At 36.9% G+C, this 21,524-nt stretch overlaps 1 long non-coding RNA gene across 1 annotated transcript; it reads right to left on the minus strand.

Annotated features, from left to right (window-relative positions):
- Window positions 1-17,704: 17,704 nt before the first annotated feature.
- Window positions 17,705-18,152, minus strand: LOC110897053. The gene is made up of 3 exons (XR_002568397.2): window positions 18,053-18,152; window positions 17,904-17,972; window positions 17,705-17,800 (listed from the first exon to the last, which is right to left on the minus strand). It is a non-coding gene; the product is annotated as an uncharacterized LOC110897053 (long non-coding RNA).
- Window positions 18,153-21,524: the final 3,372 nt, after the last annotated feature.

Consider the following 21,524-nt stretch of genomic DNA (forward strand, 5'->3'; position numbering starts at 1 on the left):
TAGTTTTTTTTATTTTCTAGTTAAAACCTTTTTCCTAAATTTTTTATTTGATTAGACGTTGAGGATAAACCGGTATTAAAAGCTATTGTGTCCTTGGACGACCTCGGTATCTTACCAACGCTATACTACGCTCATGATGGGTGCACTTGCCCATATGTGTGTTTGGTGTTAGTAAATATCGTGTTTTACAAATTTAAAACTTGACTAAAGTGGTTAAAAAGGGCTAAATATATACATAAAAATATATCACACCACACGCGCATCACCCAGCATCATTTACTTCCAAACATAGCAATAGCTCATGCATGAACCATTCCCAACTGTCATTGATTTCTCCTTAACAACTGCCCAAGCCACAGGATACATTTGGTCATTAGCATCCCTCCCAACAGCAGTTAACAACATTCCTCCAAGGAAGGTCTTTAGAAAACACCCATCTAAGCACAACACCTTCCTGCATCCAGCTAGAAACCCTTTTTTAAGACCATCAAAACATACAAACAGTCTGAAGAATTGTCACACCCCTATTTTCCACGTGTCACCGGTGGGCCCGGTGGGGAGTATCGTGACGTAGTTGATATCATCATAGTCAAACAACACAAATTTAAAATGCACAGCGGAAGCAAAAAGATAGATTTATTTCAACCGAATAAATATTGTAATATTAAGTTTAAAATTGACTCATTTTGAAAAGGTTTAAAATTGATTTAAACGCTCATGGCATAAAAAGATTTTTATAACTTGGGATAATTATTTGAATATAAACTTGTAAAAGATTTACATGTTTCTTATGCGTCCAGTAGCCAGGGTCTACACCGGGTTAAAGATCAATAGACACACCACATGGTATAGTCCCGCAGCAGTTTCCCCCGAAACTGGCGGTTATACCTTCATATTTATGCACAACGGGTGTACGCCTACACCCGTATGCTTAGGTCGTGGCCATTTCGTAAAATGATGCCAAGGATATCCGGGACATGGTCATTAACCCCCCAAAGGCTTTAAGCAAACAAAACAATTTTGACGGGTCATTTCAATGATTTAACCAACATTTGATTAAAGATTCAATGCTCGACCAAGCGGTATTTTATATACCGTACCCCAAGCCCGTATAGGAAAATAAGTTAAAAGTATTTACCTGAGCAAGTATAGTCACAATAAGCAAATGCAAATAGCTTTTACTGGATCTCCTATTCTGGAACGAAGGTTTATAATAACCTATTAGAATCCTAACGGGTCTTTAATTTAGCCTAAGCTTAGACCGGTTAGTTATAAAGAAAGAATACGGTTCAATCGCATGGAAGGCGAAGACCGGATTAGAACGTGGTTTTGACCCGACAAGCTTGCATGCTTGTTTAATATGGCTAACTTAATCACATTCTGGATTTTGAGACAATAATGATATGGTTTGACCCGTTTCGGCTATTATATGTAAACTAGTTACATAAGCCGATCCGAACGCGAAAGTGCATAACGAGTAACCACATGAATCATATACAAGTTCCCTGAGTTAATATGCACTAAATATGTTGTGATATTAGTAAGATATCTTCTATTATGCCCAAAATGATTTTAAACGCAAACTGTGCCTCATAAGGGCATTTTGGTCATTTTAAAGGGTATAAAAGAGTTTAATTGTAATCTGAGTTACAGGTCTGATTTATTTAATAAATATACTTAATTTAATAAGTTATAACAGTAAGGTATCATATATATGTGAAATTTATTAATTATAACCATATTATGCACCGAAGGGGCATTTTGGTAATTTCACATAAGCCTAAAAGGTCAAAACTGGAAATCTGAGTTTAAAACTTTTGTTTACTGTTATAATATAAAAAATTACTGAATACATCAGTAGGTATCAACCCTTATATATATAAACTAGTTTTGATGCATACTATGTCGTAAAAATGCTTAAAAGGCGATTTGGAGCCATTTCCGGGTTTTTTATAGAAAGCTGATATTTTTAATATTCCAGAAGGCTCAAAATAATTTATTTAACATAACAAATCAGTAGAAAAAGGTTTGAGGTCAAAAGAATTTATAAAACTCATTTTATAGCCCAAAAGGGCAAAACCGGCAATTACCGAAATAAGCTTAAAACTCTAAGTTATGCTCTGCCTAAAAATAAATAAAAATCTCCAAAAATCAAAAAATATTATTTTATATCAGTAGGTAAAAATTTTGATATTAAAATTTGGGTTTAGATAGGCTATATGCTAATTACATCATTTATTTACTAAAAAGGATTCTAATTACGCTAATGAGCATAACTCTAAATCTAGACCTCAAACTGATGTAAAATTTTGGGTACAAGTTTACAACTCAGTAGCAAATGTTCCTACTCTTTTACGTTTTCAAAAATCTCATTTTAAGGTGACAAGGGCATAATAGTCAACAGTTAGGCAATTAGCGGAAACATGCATATGATTCGGATATCTAATGAACCAAGTTGTATAATTACATAGGGTTATACTAACATATAAATAGGTCCAAAAGAAGCTCTAAGGCAATCCTAAATTTGGCTTAAACGGGTCAGAACTGAAAGTCAAAGCATAAGTCAAACTATGCGACTTTCGGTTCCAAACGGAGCCTAAACTGAAAATTGTCGGGGTGAACATGTTTAGACATGTTCTTACATTATTTACCAAGTTATATTAATGATAAAACAGGTTGCATGGATCCTACATTGCTAATTATGCATTAGTTTGAAAATAAGCATTCTGTTGACTTTTTAAAGTAAGCTTTGACCCGACAATTGACCTAGTTAGAGTGGGAATCTGAGAATACCCTTTTAAGGGTTTATTACCCACATAATTACCCACTCATAGGTATTTTTAATTCGAGATTTGACTAAATAAATTATGAGTAATCTCGAAGTCAAACCTTAATTACGACAGTTTGACTTTTAGCTAATTAACTAAGCTAAACTGAAATAGGAAGGGTTAAGTATACTTACAAGAGTCCTAATTACGACTAGAGACCATTAGGAAGCTTGCTTGATGACCAGAGAGCTCCAAGAAATAAGTTGTGAATGTTTGCAAGTGCAAGTGAGAATTGTTACAACTTGGATGGCCTTATATATGCATTTTGATCACTTAGGATCATGCCAAAGAGGTCTACAGATGTTATAAGATCAGTACAAGTGCCCCTATTGCATGTAAAACCATTGGAGAGATCTCTGGTATAAGAAAACAACCATTTTAAGTCGGTTACAGACCTGAACTGGCAGCTGTGCATGTTTTCTGACGCTGTACTATTCTCACGGGCCACGTAAACCCTTAAGGGTTTCTTACGCGGGCCGCCTGGCCTCCCATAACCAGCCAAACAAGTTTCACATATTTACATTTCTGCCCCTGGTCCTTTGTAACATGGTTTTAAGCTCCCATTTTGCATTTTCAGCCTTCTAACCTTACTTTTAAGGGCTTTATGACTTATACAAACTTGGTTAAGTCCTTGTTTAACTTTGTGGTCACCCATAAGGCCTTAGAATTCAATGTTGATGCTTTTAACCACTCGTATACGAATTTCATCATAACTTTCTCATACGTTAACGAAACTTTATGAAATTTTTATCACACAATCTAGTGAGCATAATTTATCGTTACAAAGCTTCGGGTTTGCTAAAAGGTCACTCAGAGGTATACTTTAAACATGTTGACACATTTAACCCCTGTAGTTTGTAATCTCTCACTTTCTTTCATTTTTAGCTTCGTATGATCCATGATTTATTCGTTTGAAGGTATAAGTATCTTGTAGGGCTATTTTAAAATATATTTATCCATTGTTGACACTTTGGACCCTTATATTCACATAGTTTCCTTGTTTGTCAACTTTAGCCCCTCTAAAGTATTCTTTCACACGTTCAAAGCTTACGACACGTGTCAATACATTATTGGACATGAATTTTCGAGGTGTTACAAGAATGCTTCACATGTGGCCTCTGGATCTAGATTAATGAAACCATCTGATTCTTCATAACTACCGTATCCCTCTACATGTGCACAACCTGCATCATTAGATTCATGCAAATTACCTTCTTTTTCATTATGTTTGATACACTCTTCAAGTATCTTCTTTGTGGCTGCTTCTTCATCCTTAGTAGCTTGTTTAATTGCATCTTGTGATTGTTTCCATTCAAAATCTTCTCTGTCTGAATCTAAGCCAACCAATTCTTCCAAAACCTCATCCTCATCTGAATAAGAATCCTCATCATCATCACAACTGGACTCTTCATTGTAATAATTGTCTTCACTGTCCTGTTCTAAATCAGCTTCTTTATCACTATCTTGACCAAAGACTTCTTCTTGTACAACCTCTTTTACTGGTTCTTTCACAACTTATTTAAGATTTGTTTCCTTATCTATATCAAATGCCCATGAAGCCTCGTGTATTGGTTTTTCCACAACCTGTTAACACTTTGTTCTACACCTGATGTACTTCCAGATCTAGGGACTTCAGGAGTTGTAAAACATTTACCAGATGCCCTACCCACTTTCACGTGTACTACTTTTTTTCTAGGCTTGGGTACTAGTTTTATGGGTTGGGCTTGTCGTTTAATGGGCTGGGAACTAGACTTAGGTTTAATGGGCTGGGTACTGGACTGGCAACTGGATTGGGTCTGTGGTTTACTGGGTTGGGAACAGTAGTGGGTCTTATGTTCAGATATATTGGGCTATGTTGAACAAAGACTTCAATGAACGGTTCACTCCAATTTTTAGCCTTCATTGCAAGTTCCAACACATCTTTATCATCACAAAACAGTTTAAAATCACCATTTTCCGCATCCATCCCATACATATAAAAATCCCTACTTTCATACTCGTTGGTTTCTAGTGCATAATCAACTAGCTCAAAGTATGCGATATGGTCAAAATCCATTTGGATTAACTTAGAATTACCATCAATATACTGAGGTTGATCAAAAGAGAAATCAAGACAAACACCGTACCAAAGCATAACATCTATACGCTCCATAAGTTAAATGAGTGTGTAAAATCACAATGCAATCAACCCTAACATAAACCTTACCTCTTAGGAGTCTGAATTTTGCCTGCAATCGTCGATGATCAAGGAACTAGGGTTTGATCGCCAACATCGCAGTGAACTGGTGAACTGAGTTTTGATGAAATGCAACTGATTAGAGAGGAAAAGGGGGTATTTATTGAGGCTCTGTCCACGTATGCTTCCAAGTCATCATCTGCATGCCACATAGGCTTAAAAAACTAACTCAGTTAGTGTTTTTTTTAACGAATGGGTGACAGTGACACCAACTTGTCGAGTAGAGGGTGGTGGGAGCCAATTTGAAAGTTGAGGGTGATATTGGTTAATTTTGCATAGTTGAGGGTGATATAGTCCATTTCCCTAATAAAAACCCAAAAATCAAGTCAAAGCGATCAATAAATGACCAATGCTAATAATATTTAATGTAACGTTTCCCATAAGAAAATTAAAGTCATGGCCCGCTCATAACATATGTTATATCCTCATATTCCATGATCAAAATATGACAGAAAGTAGATATCAGCAATCTTAAAACACATGTACAAAACTCTGAGCGGTCGTAAATCCCTGCCGGAATAGTGTGAAGGGTCCGGATCAATCCGCCGCGATTATCTGAGTGCACCGTTCTCCCTATCTTGGCTTGGGGTTTCTTCCTCTCATCGCTTCGTATTGTCATCTTCTTGTCTCGTTCGCAGTTCCTCCTTCCTGGTATCCCTTCCCACAGTGGTTTCCCGGTCATTCGGAGGGCTTAGCGGGTCTGATACTGATCGCGGCTATCTGAGAATAGTTAAGCTAGATTGGTTCGAATCCCATTAACACCTCTTAGGCTGTGTGACTGCTGGTCGTTTGTTTCTTTCCATGGAGGAGGAAGGTCCCTGGTTGGATCCTCACCATTTGAGGAAGAAGGGTAATCGAAAGACGGATGCTGGGATGTCCAATGAGAACATTACGAAATTTTTCATCACGAATCTTCCTTTCGGGTGCAGACCCTGGGATGTGGCTGACTTTGTGAGGGGATGCGGTGAAGTGGCGGGTATGTTTATTGCTAAGAAAAAGGATAAGGAAGGAAGAAAGTTTGGTTTTTTAAGTCTAAGAAATGTAAAAGACGCCAAAGCTACGGAAAAAGTGTTAAATGGTCTAAAAATGGGGGGTTTCAAACTCAAAGTTAACATCGCCAAGTTCGCGGCAGAAAATACGGAGAGATGGGTAGAAGATAATCAAAGAAGAAAGGAAGGTAAGGGTTTTGTTGATTCAGACAAGGGGTTTCAAGGTGCAGCAGGAGTGGACAATAGTTGGGGAATCAACAAGGGTTGGATCAAGGAAGGAGTTTCATTCAAAGATATTTTGAAGAAAGGAGGAGATAGTGAAGGAACGGAGTCAAGATTGAAAGAAGTGGAGGTTCATAGCGAAACAGCGGCATTCTTTGACCTTCAAGGTAGAGCTCTGGTGGGTAGGGCTTATGATATTCCCTCTCTTACTAAGCTAAAAGCATCGCTCTTGGAAGCTGGGATATTTGACTTTAAGATTCATTATCTTGGGGGTTTAAGCGTATTAGTATCTTTCGATAATGACATATCAGCGGCTGAATTACTTTTGGATGTCAATCTTTGGAACAAATGGTTTACGTCCTTGGATATGTGGTCTGGTCAGTCGATGCAGTACGAACGTGTGGCATGGCTTAAGTTTCATGGCTTACCTCTACATCTAGCAGAAAATAAGGTGTTCGATGACACGGCTGGTTTGTTCGGAAAAGTCATTCATAAATCTCAACTCTCTCTTTCCGACAGAGACTTGTCGGTGAATTACGTTGGCATATTAGTTGATCATGGAGAAAGAATTTCGGACGAGGTTATTTTGAAATGGAGGAACAGAAAATACAAAGTTTGGATAACTGAAGAACGTGATAATTGGGTCCCTGATTGTTTATCGGAGGAGGACTGGTCGGTGAACAATGGGGGAGAGGAGGATACGGCGGTTTCTCCGACGTCGGAACATGAGAAGACGGAAAGTTTGTCGGAAGACAACGAAGAGACGCATGGCCAGGCGGTGGATGATGGGTTTCACGAGGTTGATGGGAATAGCAATGATGATGGGAATGTGAACATTAATACTGACAATCACGTCAAAGGCGGCTGCTTTAATGTTGTTTCCTCGAGTCCTGGAGAGAGGAATAAAGTCAAAAAAAAACCGTTTAATTTGAGTAAAGATAAGCATAAATCAAAGCCCAAAGGTAGCAACCCAGTTATGGTAGAGAGGCCCAATAAAAGATCCAGGACGATTTTTGAGGAGGATTTTAGCACTTTTAGTTTGTCGGGCCGGACTTTTGTGGATAAGGTTCCGGGGGACACAGGACTGGAGAATCCAGTGGATGATCCAGTTGGTCCGGGTTTGGATTTAAACTTAAATAGTAGTCCCTTAGTTGGGGGTGGGGAATCAGAAGAAGAAATCAATCAATATTCTCGAATGCCGGGCGGCAAGGGTGGGTCGGGTCTTGACGATAAGGGGGAAGAAGACAGAGAGTATCGTGCAGAGATTGAGGCAACGGTCAGGCTGGGAAATAGAATTGGAGTGGACTTGAATAATCACGGTCAGCTTGTAAAGGAATCGATTGTTAAGGAAGGTATTAATGTTGTGTGCCCATGAACTTTTTGTCTATTAACGTCTGTGGTTTAGGGGGGGGGGTGTCAAAGAAAGCTGGATCAGGGGGCTTAAACACGAAAATGATATAGATTTTCTCTTAATTCAAGAGACTAAGAAAGACGATTTTACGCGGGTCAATGTGGCTAATTTTTGGGGTAATAAAGAGTATAAGATGGAGTATGTCGGTTCTGTAGGTATGTCAGGCGGTTTACTCTGTATATGGAACCCGTCTTTGTTCGAGGTTATATCCGTGGTTAAGAACAACAACTTTTTGATTGTGGGAGGTAAGCTTAAAGGTAGCGGGTTGGCTTTAAATGTGATTAATGTGTACGCTCCCCAGTCGGTCAGGGCCAAAAAAGAAGTTTGGGATGAGTTGTCCTCGAATATGGAAAATATTACTGGCATGTGGGTTGTGGGGGGGGATTTCAACGCGGTTAGGGACCCCAGCGAGAGGAGAAATTCTAGATTTAACAACACCTGCGCGTCAAATTTCAATAATTTTATCTTCAACTCGGGGCTGTTGGAATATGATTTGAAGGGTATGCGTTTCACCTGTATCAGAAATAATGGCAGGAAATTAAATAAAATCGACAGGTTTCTAGTTTGTTCAGAATATTTCAACCGGTGGCCAGATGCTACTTTCAGGGTTCTTCCGGTTAGTCATTCGGATCATGGTCCTATTTTGCTTTCTTCTCAAGTTAAGAACTTCGGAGCGAAACCATTTAGAGTTTTTAATTCCTGGTTGGAGAAAGACGGGTTTAAAGAAGCGGTTGAAGGCTCTTTGGAGGGTTTTAATTGCTCGGGTCCGCCGGACGTGGTGCTGATCCAAAAGTTTGCTGCCATTAGATCGGGTATCAAAAAATGGAAAGAGGAGATGGTTAAAAAAGAGGGAGAATCGGCCAGTAGAGCTTTAGAAGAAATGGAAGGTTTGGAAATTGTCATGGAAACTAGAGACATCACAGAGGAGGAAGAATGGGCATTTGTGGAGAATAAAAAAGTTTTGTTGGAGATTGAAAAAAATAAAGTGATGGACTTGAGACAGAAGTCAAGAACGAAGTGGGCGCTGGATGGGGATGAAAATTCCAGCTTTTTTCACGCTCACGTCAACGCCCGCAAGGCGGTTAATGGTATTCCGGGTATTTATTTAGACTCTACTTGGGTTTATAAACCGTCGATTGTTAAACGGGAGGTGATGAAGTATTTTAGATCGAGGTTCACGGAAGAAGTGTCTAATAGACCGTCTTTGGAATGTTTGGATATTAATAAATTGTCGGAGATGGAAAAATTGGGGCTCGTGGAGCCGTTTTCTTTAATGGAAGTGAAGAATGCTTTAAAGGAGTGCGGGGACGATAAAGCGCCTGGACCGGATGGTTTGAACTTTAGATTTATTAAAGTTTTTTGGCACTTATTCGAGGTAGATTTCATGAATTTTTTTGAGCATTTCTTCGACCATGGAAATTTCAGTTTTGGTTGCAATTCGTCTTTCATCACTCTCATTCCCAAGATTAAAGACCCGATTGAATTAAAAAATTATAGACCTATTAATCTCATCGGGGTAGTTAGTAAATTGTTATCTATGGTGCTCGCCAATAGATTGAAAAAAGTTATTGGATCGGTAGTATCGGAATCTCAATCGGCATTTGTGAAAGGTAATTTCATTTTGGATGGCCCATTGATTATTAATGAGTTATACAACTGGGGAAAGAAATTCAGGAAAAAGTTCTTTTTTCTTAAGATAGACTTCGAAAAAGCTTACGATAATGTGAATTGGAGTTTTCTTTTGTCCATTATGCAACAAATGGATTTCCCTTCGAGATGGTGCGGATGGATTAGAGGAGTTATCGAGTCGGCCAGATCGTCCGTATTGGTTAACGGTTCGCCTACGTTCGAATTCAAATGCTCTAAAGGTATAAGACAAGGGGATCCGATCTCTCCGTTTCTTTTTATTATAGTGATGGAAGCTCTTTCGTATTTGATTGGTAGAGCTATAGGAGACGGGGAAGTGGTTGGTATTCAAACTCCCTTGAACGGTCCGGTTGTTTCACATTTGTTTTATGCAGACGATGCTATTATTTTGGGAGAATGGTCTAAAGATAACATAGAAAAGGTGGTTCGAATTCTGAGGATTTTTCATCTTTGTTCTGGATTAAAAATAAACCTTGCAAAATCCAATTTATTTGGAGTCGGTATCGATCTTGGGGAGCTGGATAACATGGCGGAAATCATAGGGTGTCAAGCAAAGTCTTTTCCATTCAGATATCTCGGTCTTACGGTTGGAGCAAATATGAACAGACCAGCAAATTGGAAACCCGTTTACGATATTGTGGATGCTAGGCTTGCGAAGTGGAAAGCGTCTATGTTATCTATGGGTGGTAGAGTAACATTGATTAAGTCGGTGTTAGAGAGTCTTCCGACCTATTTCTTTTCTCTTTATAAGGCCCCGGTTCAGGTCATCAAAGATATTGAAGCCAAAATTAGAAAATTTCTGTGGGGAGGGGACCCGAACAATAGTAAAATTCATTGGGCGGCTTGGGATCGTGTGGCTTGTCCTACGGATAAGGGGGGTTTGGGCCTGAGCAGGCTCAAGAATATTAATATATCTTTATTGGCCAAGTGGGGTTGGAGGTTTAAGGTGGATAAGGAAAAGTTATGGGTTAAAGTCATCGAAGCGGTGCACTCGACGAACAGCAGAATGGACAGCTTTCCGGTCAGAAAATCTATAGGTGGTGTTTGGTGTAATATCATTAATCTGCTGAACAAAGTTTCGCTGGATAACAAACCGATTATGCAGTATATTGTCGGCAAAGTGGGTTCGGGAGAGTTGATTCAGTTCTGGTTGGACCCTTGGTTGAGCAGCGGTCCTTTGGCTATTAGTTTCCCTGCTTTGTTTCAGTTAGAAAAAAATAAAGACTGTAAGATTGCGGATAGGATTGGTGATAACGGAGGTAACTCTAGATTCAGGTGGCAATGGAAGCGAAATTTGATTGTTGGCCAGGAAATAGATGAACTGATTGATCTATGCAGCATTCTGATTAATGTCGAGTTAAATGTTAACTCGGATAAATGGGTTTGGACGGGCTCGGTCGATGGGCAGTTTAGAGTGGGTTTGGTGAAGAATCTTTTGACGAAAAATTTGGGTCTTCAGGGTTTGTATATCCCGTCTAGTTGCAAATGGATTCCCCGAAAGTGTAATATGTTTATTTGGAGACTTGGTATGGATAAACTTGCAACGATGGACGCTCTTAAAAAAAGGAATATAGATAACGGGGATCAGACGTGTGTGCTTTGTGGTGAGGAGGACGAATCGGTTATTCATCTCTTTACTTCGTGTTATATTGCTTCGTCTCTTTGGTCGATCATAAGCAGTTGGTGCAAAATCCCTCCGATTATGGCTTTTACTGTGAATGATCTTTTGGAAACGCACGAGAACATCGGTCTCAAAGGAAGGAAAAAGGAAGTTATTCAAGGTATCATTAGAATTGGGTGTTGGTGTATTTGGAAGGCTAGAAACGAAGCTAGGTTTAACAATATTCCGGTATCCTTGGCGGGGATAATCAGGGAATTAAAGTCGGTAGGTTTGTTTTGGCTTAACTCTAGATCTAAGGATTTAAATGTGAGTTGGAGAGAGTGGTGTAGTTTTGTTAATATGTAATTCTTTGTTGTTTTGTTTGCCGCCCCTGCTTGGGGTTTTGGCGTGTTAATGAAATTCTCCTTTAAAAAAAAAAAAAAAAAAAATGTTATATCCTCATTTTAGCCAAGTACATTGAATCACTCGTACCATATATGAACCACCAAGAAAGTCACAAGACCGAAATTAAACAAAAACCAAAAATAAGCAAACATAAATATAAAAAAAGAATAAAATCTTTATTACAGCCATTTACAGGCTCATCTCCATAACCATTCATTAAACCTTTTAAAACCCTTTGTACTTCCTGCAACAAAACTAGTACATTTCCCACCATATATCCCCCCCTCTCTCTCTCCCCACACTAAACACACACAAACACTTACAAGTTACAACCCTAATGTCGTCATCAAAAACATCCTCGTCATTTTGGAGATTTGATTCTCCATCCGTTTATTTGTTCGGAGGAATCGCCGCAATGCTCGCAATGATTGTTGTTGCGTTAGTTATCCTGACCTGTTATCAGCGGTCAGCAACAGCCGGTCAGGATATTGAAACCGGTAAACCTACTAAGCTTGAAGATGGATCAAACGTCAGCCCTAAATTTGTTGTCATTTTGGCCGGAGATAATATTCCGACGTACTTCGCCGCCCCCGCCGGCGTAAAGTGATTGATGCCATTTCTTCCTAACAATTTTGTTTTGTTTTTGTTAATTAGAAGAGTGTAATGTAATCCGGGAATTAGTTATGTTATTATTATTATTCTTTTTGTTAATTATTTTATTTATTTATTTAAATTTAAACTAGAAAGTAGCTACATAGTTAAATTTGAGAAATAAAAGTTACACCATAGTGGCTACTTTAAAGATGGGATCTTGGCTCTATGTTTGACGAATAAGATGTAGTATGTTTTAATCTCCTCGAACACCTTCGATATGGGCATCAATTGGGTGTTAAAATCTTGTTGTCACGCATTTTCCATAAAAACCAAACCGTGGTTAACATGATGCTTTGTATCGACGCATTGTTTGGCATCGTGTTAGTTGTATGCTCCGGATGTCAATGTTAGGTAGCCCACTTGGTAGATATACATACCTCATGAAGTAGGTCTCAGGTTCAAATTTAGGCAGTGAAGAATAATTTAGAATTATTTGTGTATAAAAGTATAATTTGCTTTTTTTTTTAAAAAGTTGTATGCTCTAGAAACTTGGAAGTTTTTTGAAAACGAAAAATTATGAACTAGCAAGTAGCTAGAAAGATGTTCAAGATCGGTACAAAATAGTAGTTGTGTTGTCTTTTGATTAATGTCACGATTTTTATTTTTTATGTGGATACGCGGGGATTCGAGATTATGAGATGGGTTGTTGATATTAATGACGGTGAGACGCGACTTCTTGACGCAGATTTCGATAATATGAAGGAACTTCATTGTGAGATATTGCTTATTTAATGTAGGCTTGGTGGTCACGCGTTAATTTATTAGTCACAAGTTTTTACGATTATATTCATAAATTTGAAAATTATGTGGTCATTAAAAAAAGTGAGTCAAACTTTGAAAAGTTTTGACGATCACGAATATTAAATGGATTCACAAGTGTTCTTTTTGGGGTTTCTATTTCTACAGGTCTAAATTGTGGTTTTGATTTTTTTTAAACGGCAAAAACATTCTATGATTATAGAACAAAGCTAGTATATACTGTAAAACCCAAGATTACACTACAAATAAGAGAAAATAAAACGAGAGAAACATATAATCTACCCCATTCTCCCAATACATATATTATTTTACTATATCTTTTATATTGAAATCTACCCATCTCTCCCATACTAATCCTTCAAATTTCGATCTGCATTTTAACCATAGGAAAGTCTCTTCTTTTGGTTTTGATATATTTCTATAATCTTTATTTATGTATTTTTTAGTAAATTTCATTAGTATTATTATGTATTTTTTTAGTCAATTTTCATTAGTATTATTATTTGTATTATTTATGATTCTTCTCATTTTGTTTTACGCCTTAAATATTAATAATAGTTCGCGTAAAGTTAGTGTAAAAATGACATATTTTCGTACAAAGTGTAAAAAGTCTATGTAGGCATGGTGTTTTAAATTATTACTTTGGTGTTTTTCTATATAATACCATGCCAAAAGAATATAAAAATTTATACCTAAAATTTAAAACATTATGCTTACATAGACTTCTTACACTTTGTAGAAAAAATGTCATTTTTACACGAACCCCTACCTCTTTCTCTAAGAGCATCCCCAATAAAGAGAGTGAGGGTGGTCACAAGTGATGGAATTTTATCACTCACAAGCATCCAATCAAGTCTCGCCATGTCATCAGCCACTATTTTATCACTCACAAGCATTTTTTAGCGGCGGTGGTCATCACTAGTGATGGAATTCCATCACTCACAAATTTTTTTATTTTTTTTAATTAGAAATTAACAATAAAACACTAAAATTCTACATTTCATTAAAATTAAAACATACTAGTTCAATTTAACATACTAGAAATATTTTAGACTACAATTTAAAAAAAAAATACTAAACAAACTCTACTCCTCGTCTGACTCATGAAACTCCAAACCTAAAGACCCTACTAGTTCGATTAAATCGTATCTCAACCGAAAGTGCGTTTCTTCATCACGCAAGTCTTGTTGGATATTTTGTGGAACTTGAACTTGTTTAGGAGGATCCGGCACCCATTCCAGAGATATTGCACGTCCGTCCTCTTTGATTATCATATTGTGCAATATGATACATGTATATACTATGCTATGTATGGATTTCTTGTTCATCGCATGATCCGGTCGGTGTAGTATACCCCATCTACCCTTTAAAACACCAAAAGCCTTCTCAACATCTTTCTTGCCGATTCTTGCAATTTTTTGAACACGATTTCTTTAGCCTCGACAGGAAATGAGGGAGCTTTCACAAAAACAGACCATGAAGGGTAGATACCATCCACAAGAAAAAAGCCTCGTCTGTAATATCGACCGTTAACATAGAATGGAGAGAAGGGTGCGGTACCATCCATTACGGTTTGAAACAACGGCGACGTGTGCAACACATTGATGTCGTTGTTTGAACCTGGAACACCGAAATATGAATGCCAAATCCATAAATCATTCGACGCCACCACTTCTAGTATGGTGGTTGGTCTTTTGATGTCACCCCTAACATACGCCCCTCGAAACTCTCTTGGACAATTTTTTCCACTCGATATGTGTACAATCGATGCTACTGAGCATCCATGGAAAATGCCATCTAGCCTCATGTGCGGCGTAAATACGTGAGATGTCGTGGCTCGTCGGTTTACGTAAAAACTTTTTACCATACAACTCAATAACCGCGTTGCAAAAAAATTGCAGACATTCACGGGAAGTTCTGGACACCATAGCTAGGTATTCATCATATTGATCGGGAGGGTTACCTGTCGCTAGTTGGCGAATGGCGGACGTGCATTTTTGTATCGCCGTGAAACTTGGTTTGCGCCTCGCATCGTAACCTTCTTGAAACCATTCATCGCTTGCTTCGATGTCTCAGAGAATCTTTAAAAATAATTCTTTTGGTAAACGAAACCGATCTCTAAACGTTTCGGCATTGTAGAGCGGATTTTCCACAAAATAATCGTTCATTAACACTTCGTTGGCACGTATATGATCACGATCTACCATCTTCTTCTTTGGGCGGGACGAACTAGTATCAAGTTCGTTATACACCGACACAAAATATTTTAGCGTCTCATTGTCGGAAGACAACTCGGTATCGCTATCGCTATCCATCGGAAACGTCGAATCCGTAGAAAACTCCATTTGAGAAAAATGTAGATTGTGTGAAATGTCTTTGTGTTTTGGTGTGGGTGAAATGGTTTAAAATGGAGAAGTATATATAAAAGGTTTAAAGGGTTTTTTTTTTAATATAGTTTACCGTTGAAAAACGGTCAAAAGACATCAACAACGTTCAAATTTCACAAAGTTCAACGCGTGATATTCTCCACACGTTAAAAGTTCAACGCGTTATACATATAGGTGGCGGCGGTGTGCTAATCTTCATCACCCGTGCTGGGGGCTCCATCACGGACCACCCCCAGTCCCCTAAGGAGTGTTTTTTTATGTTTTTATTGTGTCAAGGTGACATTGCCTCACCAATCACACACATTCTGTCTCTTGTCCCATATTATCATCCAAAAACAACACTCTCTCCTCTCTCCTCTTTCCTCCTTCCCTCTCACAACACCTTTCTCTCTCCTCAAATTCATGTTTTTTCCTACATACACCACCACAACTTCTTTCCTCCACCTCACACCCTCTCTCATCCACCTCATATTTCTCTCTCCTTAAAAACATCAACATACATCCAATTGTGGATGCTCTAATATATTTTTACTAGCCTAAGACCCCTCGAATTCGCGGGTGGCTAAACACCAACTAAACACATAAAATAATTTAAACGTAGAAGCGTTAAAGTGTGATTTGTTAAGCCTGATATTTTGAGACAGTTGAGCACGTCCCAATAGTACATCTACATAATGTTCGTTACAAATTAAGTTTTTGTCAACTAAACCTTCATGACGTTTTCATAATGTCTTCTTTAACTCCACTATCGCATTCATCCTCTTACATTATCAATTCCAATCAGAACGACTTAGAATTTAAAGCTCTATTGCTAGATTATTAAAAATATACATGAAATTAATTTGAAAAAATAGATTCTTACTTAAGTCTAAGAACAACTCAAACGGGTTCTTAGAGATATCAACTGGTTGGCTACCCTCCAACACTTGATTTGCTAAGATCCCTTTTACTGTTATAGAAAAGATAAGGTTAACAAATTAAAATACCCAAGATACCAATAACCAAAAAAACTACTATCCTACATCATCTTGAATTGCAAAACTTTATAGATTACATGTAGGTCTTCTCCTCAAATGCATAGCATGAATTAGATGATAGAGAGCTGCACAATTCATTATAATTTGAAAATTTTATGAAGAAATAGGTTATCTCCCGTGAATACTCACGGGTTGTGAATCTTTTTATTTCAAAACAACAGATGTACATATATATACAGTCAATTTTTAAAATATCCATATGTGTATATTATAAAAAATATATATCCTTAACTTAAGAAGTGTAGGAAATCATGTCAAACGAACTCCGATTAAGCTCATTCCAGCAGCATTGGAATCGGCTCGTCGAACACTAACCAAAAACTCTAAACCCTAAACACTAAAGCTAACCCCTAAATTTAAACCCTAAGGCTAAACCCTATTAATATTTTATTTTTTTATGTAATGGTTATTAATGTCTTGTCTCTTCTAGTGCAATTGGACAATAACGCAACATGATTGTTATTTAACTTATTAGATGTTGTTGCCAATAAAGCTTCTAATGGGCATGCAAATATGCAATGGTTTTTGCTTCCATTTGTTTGCATAATATATATTTTTTTCTTTTAGCGGTTAATGAACACCATAGCGAGGTGCTATGAGGTCCCCAAATTACACGCTAGTTCAGCAGATGCTTCAGCACAAACAACCAAAAATTAACGCTAATCCATTCACCCCATGATACCTCAATGCCTTTTGTCCAATGCTTGAACAACGAAGTGCTCTTGCCATTGAATAAAATGCAGCATATCAATAAAGTGGTCCACTCTGTTCCCGTGTCTTCAAATTCACCAAATGGTTTGTATAAAATGCACATGTAATATCCTTTTTTTCTTCATGGAAGCCGTTAATCCGTTCATGCTTTGCAGCATATCAATAACCAAATCATTACTGTTGCCCATAGGGAGTTTGAGCCACATATGTAACTGAGTCCGCACTGCGTCTACTACCGGGCACATTACCAAGATATGATCCACGGTTCCGTCCCATGTATTACATATTTTGCAAGTTGTGGTTGGAAGAGTAATACCCTTGCCATTGCGTTGGTATTTTCCCGTCAATTGCTCTCCATGCAAACAGATTCGCCTTTAACGTCGCCACATTGTTCTATGTAAATCCGTTTGCTTGTTCATTCATATCCACCGTTCTAGCTAAGTCCATTCTCACTTTTCTTTCATAGAAAATCCTATCTCACCATCACCCTTCCAATGCCACTTTTCATCTACATTCCGTTGTATAAGTTCTGCATTCAAAGTCTCCATCTCTTTCTTTTCTTCGTCATTGTTAGGTGGTCTTACCCAATTCCATTCCCAAACCCCTGCCTCATGACACTTCTTATAATGATCCTTCCCAAATCGTAATATGATTTTAGCAGATTGTGTATAGCAACGAATGGTCAACGCTGCAAGGGCAAACCCTTAAATTTAGTCAACCCTTTTCATTTAATTATCAAACCCTTAAACAATATAGTATCTTGAAATTAGATTACAACGTTAAAACACAAACCAATATATTATATTAAAACAACAATTTGAAATACAAAACCTTCTAAATACAGTGTTAGTAAACCAACAACATTATCTAACGGACGGAATCTCTGAGTTGGTCCACTTAGTTCACAAATTCTCCTACATAGTAATAGTAATTTCCCATTACACGAAATAGAAAAAAAAAGATAAAAAGAGAAAGAAAGAAAAAGGTTCGTTTGAAGTTAACGTTATCTACACTCACACGTCAGTTAAGTTCAGAAAGGAAATGGATGAAGGAATCGGTCCCGAAAGCCCCGTCCCAATTAGTTCTCTTCAAAAATGACAATACAAAAAAAGTGAATGGAATTAAATATACAGCACAAGTGCATATGATTTACAAACTGAACTTACAGTTTATTCAGTTGTCTCCAATTCTCTATGAAATTAGGTATGGACCCACTGAGATTATTGTCACTTATCCTGCTGTAAAAAAAAAAAAAAAAAAAAAAAAAAAAAAAAAAAAAAAAACAGTTAACTTACACCTCAAACATCAATGAAACAAAAAAAAAAAAAATCATTAACTTTCAATAGCAATGTGAAAATGTTTACAAATCTTTTAAATTGCTCAATTCAGCAAGGGATGCTGGCAACGTTCCCATCAACCGGTTTGAGGACAAAATCCTGGAGTAAAGTATCAAAGAACGGAATAAGTTAAAATATGTGAGTAATTGAAGAAAAAACAAACCGAGAGCCAAACATCCTAAAAAAAATTAGGATTTATGATCTTAAAAATAAGGTGAAGTTCAACATCCCGCCGTAACGCGCGGGTTGCGTCAACTCAACTCGTATATGTTAAAAAGCAAACTGGATGGGCACTGTTGTAATTTACACATTTTTTAAGATGGCATATAAGATAATACTTTTTACTCTTTATATTTTGTTCCATCTATGCGCCTCTTTCAATGTCAAGAAGGTAAATCATATTGAGTTTGAATGCGATTGAATGGCAACCGGTATCACCGCCCTTTTTTCAACTTCTTTCTATGAATTCATAACTGAAACCCAGACAACGAAAATTAATAGAAAATTAGACATTTAATCTACTCATTAGTTAAATAATAAAACATAGTATCAAATATGCTATTGAATTAAATCAACTTCATGATATATGAAAGAACAAAGGATACACTTTTTGTCCAGCTCCTTGGAAGGCTGGATCCAAATCTCTCATAGAAACAGACATACTGTTGTTTTTACTTCACTGTGTGGCTTTTTAAAGCTACAACCTAAATACCACGATGGAGTCCAAAAAATCCCTGAAATGTGTATTAAAAGCGTATTGTTACTTTCTTTTAAACATTTTACATCTCTAGAATTTAATTTTTTTTAAAAGAAAAAGCTTTCAATGTCAGTCTGACATCTCGACAAACCGCGAGAAAGCTGTAAGTCGTAATTTAATTTTTTTTTTGTTCATGGGGTTTCAAGAAACTCTATTTCAAGATTCTTTAAATCAAGAAAGATCATACCTTTGTTCATGCTTTCCTGACACTCAATTCAACTTCTGCAATCTGGTCACCAATGACGGATTTGAAGAGAGTTTCTAAATCATGTTCTTTAGCATATGAGTAACGCAAGAGCTGGAAAACCAATGGCCTCATTATATATCAACTGCAAATTAGATTAAACATATCATCGATTAGGGTGCCCAAATAAAAAGTAACATCATGAAACAGAAACACATCATACAGACTATAGATAAGAAAAAAACAAATGTGATGGAAGAGGAGTTGTTTTAGAATTTGTGTCTGTTGGTCTGCAAAAGTAGTACGAAAAGCAAATACAAATACACACAAACATCTTACAGTTAGGGTTTCATATTATTAAAAATAATCCCCAAAATTAGGGAAAATCTGATATAAAACATGAAAATATGTGGAATCTATGTAAAACATACACAACAAAGATTAACATATACAATCAGAGGATGAAAATACCCACCGATGAAGAAAATTCACGGCAAAACCCGGTGGATGAATGCTTCGAAGACTAATCGCCAATGGAGAAGAACGACAGGTATTTAGGGTTTTTGATTTGCACACGAATATACAAAGGATAGAATGAATTCATTATGGAAAGTGCGATTTCAATTGATGAATTAATTAGGTTTTCAAAATTTAGATGGTTTCAAAAAACAAAAAGAGCGTAGGAAGGAAAACATACATTGCCGCTCAAAGGAAAAAAAGAGGAGAGGATGAGATGCCATGTGGCATCAAGCAGCCTAAGCACATGACAATTGGCTAAAGATTATATATAATTATATTATATAGTAGCTTAAGCATTCATATCCAAATGCCACCGATTTCATCTTCTTCATGATATCTTTAACTGGCTACCTGATTTTCGACTATATCGAACTTGCTTTGTACAGGTTTTCCTGCAGCATGAGTCTTGTAAACTTGTTTTGTACATTCTATTCCTCCTCTTCCAGCCACTTCACAAATGACTCCAGTGCCTTCACAAAGCTTTGCCTAAACAATTAATAAAACATAGATATGAAATCACTATAATGAACCAAAGTTATCAAATACATATTCCAAGAAAAAAAAGCAACATTTTTCACATAATAAAAATGAAACAGATGAATAGCAGCAGCTCTTCAAATTTAAAAAAAATAAACTTGATTCATTAACTATCACACATCAAAACCCAAATGTAAGTAGCAATATATGTTCCCCATCGGCAGTATCCATAAGTTAAAGCTCACGCACACCTCTTCATGTTTTCTCAACTGCCCATATATTATGAGAATAATGAGTATTGTCGGAAAAGTACAATAGCTTATATAAAGGCTTTCATCAGGGATGTCATCCATACAAACCACACAAAAAAAATCAAACTCCTAACTACAATAGCTTATGCTTTCAGTTTTGACCTATACTAACTCAAGCTCTGCTAGACAACCAATAACCACTTGTAGCAAACATTAACTTTTTAGCTCAACAACAACACTACCCAGTTAAAGAATGAAATTTCCCAAGCTCAATGCGTCTTTTATACCTAGAGGGTAGTTTTTCTAATATCCGAACCTCATCCCTCGATGTCTATGAATTTATCAACAACCAAACACTGGTTCCTTAAAAGAATCTACGTGTCTTTCCAAAAGTTCATATATAGCATTGGTTAAAGAACAAACCTTACCCATCCCTAAAAAATGTGACTATAATATTATATTAAAAAAGTATCCAATGTTTGTGAATAAAAAACGAATTAATGATTTACTGGTTGTAAACGTCACGTTTTCAAATTCAGGACCTAAATCTATTATAGGATTAACAAGGTTTATTCTAGCCTAAATGCGTATTAGAATGCGTATGTCAAGCTATACAAATCATACTGCAGCAAGATAATATTGTATAAGAGCATATTAATCAGATTTGAGATTACAATGGATACTATTTGAAAAACTACACACTAACTTCATAGTCTACCAACGATTTTATACCAAATTTGGTTGCCAATTGCATACTCATACGTAAATTGGTCAAAATGACCCGTTTTGATATATCAACAAAATCAAGCAGAGTGATATAAGGAAATTCATTATGTACCTGGTCAATGTTGCAATTGTCTTTTTGGTTTGTTTCATTAGAGACATTGTAGGATGCGATGGTGTTGTTCAAGTATTGTCTGTCGTGGAAGGAAGAGTCGTTGTTTCAAGAACTTTGTTTACATTAGTCAATGGTTCTACTAAAAACAACGATGGTCAAATCCACATTTAAACAAAAAGGTTGATTCTTGTAAAGACTTTTGATTAATGAACCTATCAAGGATTTGTTTGTTAAATGAGTCGAGATGAGGCACCTAAAATAATAGCAAAGAAATA

Source organism: Helianthus annuus, chromosome 12, assembly GCF_002127325.2.
Source record: "Helianthus annuus cultivar XRQ/B chromosome 12, HanXRQr2.0-SUNRISE, whole genome shotgun sequence".
Lineage (NCBI taxonomy): Eukaryota > Viridiplantae > Streptophyta > Magnoliopsida > Asterales > Asteraceae > Helianthus > Helianthus annuus.